Below are 8,860 nucleotides of genomic sequence, written 5' to 3' on the forward strand. Positions count from 1 at the left end.
GTCCTCCACTTGCCAGGTGTCCTCCAAGCAAGAGCTTTCCATTAGCATTTTAATGCTTCATTTGTAATGGTTAACAGACACCAAAGATCACCAGACATTTTAGAAAGGCCTGTATTATGAAAACAAGACCAGAACAAACAGTAAAAAGGAACGTGTGTTACCAATTACCATGGGTCTAGCTGAGGTCAAGGTCCTGTTGGTTGCTGCACAAAGAGACAATCACCGAGACAAGTATTTTTATTTGGGAAGAAAGCTTTTTATTTGGGTGATATCCACCAAGAAGAATGGAAGATTCCATGTCAAGTTCACCTCCCTGTACCACTGAAATCCAGGGTTTCTGTAGTGGGACAGGCATGTAGAAAATAGGAATTTAGAAGGAGTAAGGAGGAGAAGTTGGTAAACAGGAGAAGTTGGTGGGGTCTGGCATTTCATTGTCTGAATTCAGTGATCTGGTTAATTTCAGTCTCGTGATACCATAGGACCGAGGGTCAGTTTCCTGAGAAAGGAGTTCAGATAGGACAAATGTACGTTTCAAGCTTTAAGACCAGGAGAATCATTTTCTTTTTTTTTATGTTGCAATTTAACTTTATTTTTTGTTTGTTTTTATTATAAAGATGTGGGGTACAGTTCAGGGTTAGGTATACAAACGTTGATTATGCAGGTACCCTTGTTGATGAGGTGTGCCCCTCCCTCCCCTAGCAGTTTCCCTCAACTGCCAATCCCACCCCCCCCCACAGTTTCTCACTATGCCAATCCTTTTATTATAGTATTACGATAATTGTTCAAGAGGCGCTTATGAGTGAGAACATGCGGTACTCTGTTCTTTGTTTCTGTGATAGATCACTGAGTATGATCGACTATAAATCCATCCAAGTTGCTGCAAAGTCCATATGTTTGTCCTTCTTTGTGACTGCATAATATTCCATTGTGTATATGTACCACGCTTTTTTAAAGGAGGATCCATTTCTATGTTTATTCAAAACAAAACAAAACAAAAACTGTTAGTACTATGGGAAAGTTGGGCCGCATAGAACTTGTAGGAAACAGAAACTTGAGGGAGCAGAAGAAAATGTGCAACAAGCTATAGTAAATATTTTCATTGATTTGAAGATAATTATTGAGTACCTACTATAGTAGCCACTCATTGTTCTAGGCATTGAACATAAAGAGATTAACAAGTCAGATAAAGTTCATGGTCTCATGAAGCTTACCTTACCTCGGAGACATAAGAGAAACTACTAGACATAGGAGATAAAAACAGGAAACAATATACAAGAGAAATACGCCAAGAACAAGAAAGTACTTTTTAAAAATCAAAAATACGATAACAAACTTTTTGCCACTAGAAAGGTTAAACAATAAAGATGATGGATAGAATGAAGAAAAGATAAAGTCTTAATTAATCAGAGAAGGCCAATATCAAAATAACAGAAATTCCAGAAAGGAAAGAAAAATGGAAGAAAATTATGTTTTAAATATACACAAAAATAATTTTCCTAGATATATATATACATATATAAATTATATAATATATATAATTTTCTAGGCAGAAAATAATGAATGAGAAAAGATCCATTCTGAAGCACATTATCATGAAGTTTTAGAAAACTGCAAATAAAAAGATATTAAAATCTTCTCAAAAGAAAAAAACAGATCCAATTAAAAAAAAAAAAAAAAAACCAGCCTGTAATCCCAGCGCTTTGGGAAGCTGAAGTGAGTGGATTGCCTGAGCCCGTGGGTTCGAGACCCGCCTGGGCAAATTGATGAGACCTCATCTCTACAATAGATCAAAAAAAATTAGCGGGGCATGGTAGCACTCGCCTGTAGTTCCAGTTACTTGGAAGGCTGAGGCGGAAGGATCGCCAGAGCCCAGCAGGTCGAGGCTCCAGTGGCCGGGAGCGGCCACTGCACTCCAGTCTGGGTGACAGAATGAGGCTCCAACTCAAAAAAAAAAAAAAAAAAAAAGGAATTCAAATGCCATCAGGTTTCTCCACAGAAACAATGAAATAGCAAGTACAGTGAAGAAAGGAATACCTTAAAAACATGGAAGGAAAACAATTTCTAACCTAGAAATGCACACAAAGCCATAGCTTGAATAGTGTATGGGAGTAGGATAAAGGCATCAAAGACACACAAGGGTGCTCCTCTATCCCCTTTCTGGGGAAGATGCCTGGAGGCTGTGCTCCCATAAGCAAGGGGTCATTAGAAAGAGGATGTAGGAAACAGGGGTTTTAACACAAACAAGAGACACAGGGAATTCCCAAGATGAGGACTAGGTGGCCAGCCTAAACACTTGGGCATGGGCTCAAAGGGTGGTGATGTCTCCCACAGAGAAAAACAAGAAACTTAAAGAACTGACATGCTAGAAAACAGAGGGGAAATGTACAGTTCTGTCAGAGAGTTTGAGGGGAATTAGTATACCATGCAGCTCAACTGGTGACTGTATTTACATAATTAAAGGGTGTAAAAGGTGACTATTAATGTATTCAAAATCGTGATTTAACTATATTGGAAGGATGGGGAAGGGAGTATGCTGAGATGTGGGAGTGGGGAAACCACCACAAGAGGAAGAAATCCTCCTCTTCCATGATAGGAATCTAATGGTTAACATCCAAGTCAGAAAAATCAGGAGAAAACAAAGCAACCCTACTACTTTGAAAGATGATGATAAAAGCCAGGAAAAAAAAAACTTAAAAAAGAAAGCAGCTAAAGTCTTTGAATATGGTTACCTCTAGAGACCAGGAAGCAGGCATTGCAGGAGAAAGAATTACTGTTTTTCAGTATAAGCTTTGTAGTAATAGTTGGAGTATTTGAGGAGCTCAACATATATCACCTGTCTTCCCATCTTGGCTCCAAATGTCTCTGTTCAGTAAGAAACATAAAAGCAGGGAGGAAAAAAATCTGTGGAACTGAGGGATGCAAGTAGAGGCTTCTTTGCTGTTGACAGCGGTCTCTGCAACAGCACTTGAAGCCAGCACCCAAATGATTGCTCTTTCTTCTGTTCTTATCTATTTAGGATACAAAAAATGACAGATGTCTATTTTTTTTTTTTTTTTACATATTTTTTTCCAGGCTTAAACGTTTGCTCAGGATGCCCCCAAATTAAGATTCTTTTTTTGCAATATAAGCAAAAAAGAGTAGCAGGTGGAAGAGAAAGCCACTGTTATTGCCAATAAAAGCCAATTTGACGTGATGGTGAGCAAGACACCAAACAGGCTGATTCACCTGAATCCCGTGCTCTGACACCCCCATCAGCACACCCACACACGTAGACAATATACAAGGGGTTAGGGAAGGTTGTTCCCACTGAACAACTTGAAACCCTCCCCTCCCATCAGGCTGGGAAAGTAATTAGTGACACATGCATTTCAGCCATATGAATGGAATAAAACCAGTATTTCATTTCCGCATTCAGAAACCAAAGGCATAGCAGCACATTTTCTTCTGGTTTGTTCTCAATTGAGGCTCAAGGCGTAGGGCTCCTCTTTCTCAGTCTTTTAAACTTTATTTTATGTTGAAATTCTGAACCAGAAATAGGTAAGGAGAGAATGTACCTGATGAAAGAAGGCAGCAGGTGCATCATTTTTTGAGCCATTAAAAAGAAGTGCTCCTTGCTCGCCTGGGCAGTCCTCCTTTTGCGCCCTCTCCTCCAGCACGTCTCCTTTACCAGGATTATTTATCCTTATTTCCTCGCTAATGTGGCTTTGAGAGACAAGGGGGTACCCTGGAGGTCACTCGGGAAGTCCCTGCTGGAATCAGGAAGACAGCCAAGGTTTCAGACTCCAAGTCCCTTGATGAACTCAATAGACCACTCCTGCCCTTCGCCCTGGCCTCAGCACTATGCCCTGTCCTGGTGTTCAGGAGCAATGATGCTGAGCTGGTGTTGCCAAGAGAAGCTTCATTTGGGGACTTCCTGGGCATTTAAGACCAGAAACAATTCCTGCTCCTAATGTAAAAGTAATAGGCATTCATCACTTCTCATCTCCTAAATAGATAAGGAAAGAAGAAAAAAGCAATCACTTGGGTATTAGTTAAGTGCTGTTGCAGAAACCGCTGTCAAAAGCCAAGAAACCAGTGCCTGTATCCCTCAACTCCACAGATATTTTGTTTCTGCTTTTATGGTTCTCATTGAACTGGAAGGGAAAGACACAGGAAAAAAAAAAAAAAAAAAGAGCCAAATGCAAAAGAAAATCAAATGAGTCCAGGTTTGGAGACCTGAGAAGAACATTTTTACAGAACACCAGGATTTTGTTTTGATATTTACATCTGTGATTTTTAAATAAGTAAAATGGATCCTCTTAGGAGGTAGACAGTTATTCTAGATTGTGAACTGGCTGGTGAGAGAAGAAATTCGTAAGAATCACCTAAGCATAGAATTCCAACAGGACTAACACAACTAACTCTTAGGCAGAGATGAGAGATATGTACGATGAGAAATATAGTAGCAGAAAGAACTCACGCTTTGGAGTCAATACTGGGTTCAAAATGAATGCTGTTTGTTACTGAGCAAGCTACTTAACCCCACTGAGCCTCACCTACCAAATGGAAAAAATAAAAATTATAGTGCTAAAACTCATGAGGTTGAAGAGATGAGTGGAAATTCTAGTTCATGGTAGGTGCACAACACATTAGTTCCTTATTGTCACTCCTGTGCCCCTTGTGGTAGTTATGAGCGCTGGTCAGCAAATTCTTCCAGTATTCTCCCAAGTGCACAGACAGCTGCAATTTCTTGCTCCCTGGAAAATAGATGTGGTCGTGTGATTGCTTTGATACATCCCTTCCAAGTTGAAGCTTTGAAAGCAAGTTCACCGGGTTTGGTGGCTCAGCCTGTCATCCCAGCTCTTTGGGAGGCCGAGGCGAGTGGATTGCTTGAGCCCGCGGGTTCGAGGCCACCCCAGGCAATTTGGCAAGACCGCGACTCTACAATAAAAAATAAAAAATTAGCTGGACGTCGTAACGCGCACCCATAGTTCTGGCTACTTGGAAGGCTGAGGGGAAGGATCACTGGAGCCCAGCAGGTTGATACCGGGGTGGCGGTGAGTGTGCCACTGCACTTCAGCCTGGGTAACAGAAGGCAAGTTCAAGTTTCACCCTGCATCTTTTCTCTCTATGATAGTAACTGGCAGTGTTCCAGATAGTGACCAGCTTGGGGTCAGGAATCTGGATGACACAGCAAAATTCACAAAGGACAGGTGAGAAATCAAAACCTTTGTTGTTTTAAGCCACCATGCTACTGGAGGTTTTCGTTACCTGGACAAATGGCAGATCATGCCTTTCTTCACTACTACCTTGAGGGCAGTTCTAGCCTTCTCAACTCTGTGGCAGCATAACCTGCCTCCTCCTGATGAACTCACTTTCCTTTGAAGAACAGTATCTGCCAGTATCTTAATTCATTCCACAGATAGGTGCTGTACAAATGCCAAGCGCAAGGCTAAATGCTGAAAAATGCATGATACTGACTCTTGCCTTCAAAGAGCTCACAGTAAGGGGAGGAGAAGGGGGTGCATTGTCAGGAGTCTTTTAAAAATATTCCTGGTTAATTCTTGTATCCCCAGAGTCAAGGTTGGGAACAACTGCATTTGCCTACATTGAATCCTTCACATGTGTCCTGATTGCCTGAAGATTTTAATAACACAGAAGCGGGAGATTATAATAAAAGTCAGGGAGGGGGGAAGGTAGTGTATGTGGGGAGAATGAAGACAGAGGCTGATAAACTGAGACAGTAAATAGGAGTACTGTACTTCATTTTGTCCCTTCGTTGCCCCTGACTTACTGGCTCAGCTGTATCTCTTTCACCTTCCCTTCGTAATAATTTACTAGATTTTTTTTCCATTAGCCTGAATGTCAAGTCAAAAGCAATATAAAATTGCTCATCATTACTATAACACTAGAGCCATTTACTTCTTTTAAAAAACCTGAAGCTGTAAAATAAAAAGCCAAAGCAATGAAGTTCCAATAGTGGAATTATAGGCACAGTACCCAGTGAGGATGTCATTTTAGAATATGATGCCAACTAATGTTTAAACATTATATTTATACAGATATCTTTTAAAAGGGGTAGCTCTTTAATAATAATTTAAATACAGAGACATGTTGATTAATCTACTTAAATCTCTTAGCAAAGGAGTTAGCGCTGCTGTTTAATAACTTGTCATTTGTTGGTAGCAAACTCCTTTCTTCATGACCAGGCAGCAAGGTCTTGCGTCTTGGAGACCAACGGATGTTATTCAATCATTCTACTGCTTTCATGTTGTGTAACCTGGACAAATGGCAGATCATGCCTTTCTTCATTACTACCTTGAGGGCAGTTCTAGCCTTCTCAACTCTTGTGGCAGTTGATTGCCAAGTTCTTGGTCAACTGCCAAATCTTCAGTCCAGTATGGATCTCGCTGAGATGCTTTGGAACTGCTTGCCAAATACTGCCAGTTGCTCGCCCAACATTTGTTTCTCCCTTCTCTATGACTGAGAAAACCCTGATTTTCTAAAAGGTGACTATAAACCCAGTTAAAATCTTCTTTACACTTGCTTGCAGCTAAGTATGACCATGTGACCGAGCTGAAACCAGTGAAATGTAAGTGAAGTTTCGACAGTGTCCGTTTCCACATAAAATGGCAAAGCCTAGCAAAGAGGCCTTTTGCCTTTTACCCTTCATTCTTTTTCTTCTTCCTACCTGAACACAGACATGATGCCAAAAAGAGGCAACCATTTTGTCGCTATGAGGATAAAGGCCATTATTAAGAAAGACAGATCGAGGAGTCTGGGTTCCCTGGTGGTATCATGGAGCTACTGTACAAATCCTAGACAGTCTTTCCTTCAGACTTCTTTTAACATGAGAAAAATAAACTCTTGTTTGGTTCAACCACTGAGGATGACTGTTCCAGACAGCCATGTGCAAACCCCAACCAATATAACCTGAAGACTCCTGGAGTCTTCATCTGGGCTTCATTCCCCTTCCTACCAAATTGAGACTCATGGTCAACTCTTGGCTGTAGGGGGAGTTAGCTGGATAACGTTTATGAAGTACTTATAGTCCAGGCTCCGTGGCTCAGCCTGTAATCCCAGCACTTTGGGAGGCCGAGGCGAGTGGATTGCCTGAGCCTGTGGGTTCGAGACAAACTTGGGCAACTTGGCGAGACCTCATCTCTACAAAAAATTTCTAAAAAATTAGCCAGGCATGGTAGTGTTCGCCTGTAGTTCTGGCTACTTGAGAGGCCGAGGCGGAAGGATCACTGGAGTCCTGTAGGTCGACGCTGGGGTGGCCGTGAGCGTGCCACTACACTCCAGCCTGGGCGACAGAGTGAGACTCCAACTCATAATAATAATAATAATAATAAATAAAACACATAAAGAATTTGATAGGAGTGGTATGGCATGCTTGTAAGAATATATGTTTTTTTAAAATATTACAATTTTTTTCTTGCAAGCAGAACTTTGTGCAAGGTAGTCTCCTCCCTCTTCCTCACAGTAGCCAGAGGCATCTATTTCCTCAGGGAAGATTAGGATTGTTAAACTCGGAAAGCAAAGCCAAAAGCAAAGGAAAGTGAAGCCTAACTGGTTTCCTAGAGGTCCAGTTTGCACAGAAAAGGCAGAATAAATGCACAATTGTTTTTTTTTTTTCCTAAAACAGCTTTCAAGATATTGAACTGGTTCCCCCAAACCATCAAGCGATCAATCTGTTCAATTGTTTTAAAAATATTATGAACATAATTATAGTCATGTTTGATGTGTTCAAAACTAGTACCTTTTTTGATGTTCAGATTGGCCCATCTTTGGTCAGTGGGAGTCTCTTTGAATTGTTTCCTGAGTTTTTTTGGACCCAACCCTAGTAGGGGCTGATACTTTCCTTGCTTTTTGAAAGACACGTAGAGATAAAATAGCATGATGCCTGGAATTTACTTCAAAAAGATGGTATGGGAAAAAAGAGGTATAAATGAAATACGATGAGCAATGAATTGATAGTTATTCAAGCTGGTGACAGCCCCAGGGAGGATCGTTATACTATTTTCTTACATGTGTCCATGCTTGAAATTTTCTAAACTAAAAAGACTAAAAAGTTTAGCCCAGAGAGCTGTGGTGGTGCATGCCTGTCGTTCCTGCTGCTCGGGAGGCTGAGTCAGGAGGATCACTTGATCCCAGGAGTCTGAGATCGGCCTGGGCAACCTAGTGAGACTCCATCTCAAAGAAGAAAAAAATCTCAGCCTTTAACTTCCAAAACAGGGTCTGTACATCCTTAGCAAGACAATCGTCTCGAGTGCGTGGATTTGATGGGAGAAAAAGAAATATTTATGTTCCCAGGGCTTCTCTTGACTTCTCCATGGACAGACACAGAGGTCTGAGTCCAGAGCTGTCCTGGAAGTCAGAGGTAACGAGCTCTCTCGGGCTACACACTGTATCACCCCGTCCGAAGGAGGGAGTGAAGAAACCCCCTCTGACGGGGCGGAGAGCAGGACGATGAGGGCAGGAGAGCGGGAGACGCGCGGGAAGCCTCAGAGCTTCAGGGGGTGGGTCCCTTCCGGCGGCTTTGGTGGTGGCCACAGGGCTGGGCACGGCAGGTGCCCCGCGACCGGCTGGCCCCATCTTCTCCCACTGTGTTCCCCGGCTTCTTGCCTCTAATCCCACACGTGCCTGACTCCATTTCTGGGGGTGCGGGGGCGACGTTGCCCTCCACGCCGGACGGGAAGGAACAGCGGACGCGGGAGGTCCAGAGGCCAGAATCCAAACCCTGTCAGCGACTCAAGACCACTGGGTCTTGGGTCTCCGCGCGTCACCCACGGAAGCAAGGTGGGCCTGCAGGACTCACGACCCCGCGGCGTCCCAGCCGTGCAGATGGGAAACCCGCAGAGAAAGCAGGCCCCGAGCA

This window comes from Carlito syrichta, unplaced genomic scaffold, assembly GCF_000164805.1.
Source record: "Carlito syrichta isolate Samal-C Ts95f unplaced genomic scaffold, Tarsius_syrichta-2.0.1 Scaffold305402, whole genome shotgun sequence".
Classification (NCBI taxonomy): Eukaryota; Metazoa; Chordata; class Mammalia; order Primates; family Tarsiidae; genus Carlito; species Carlito syrichta.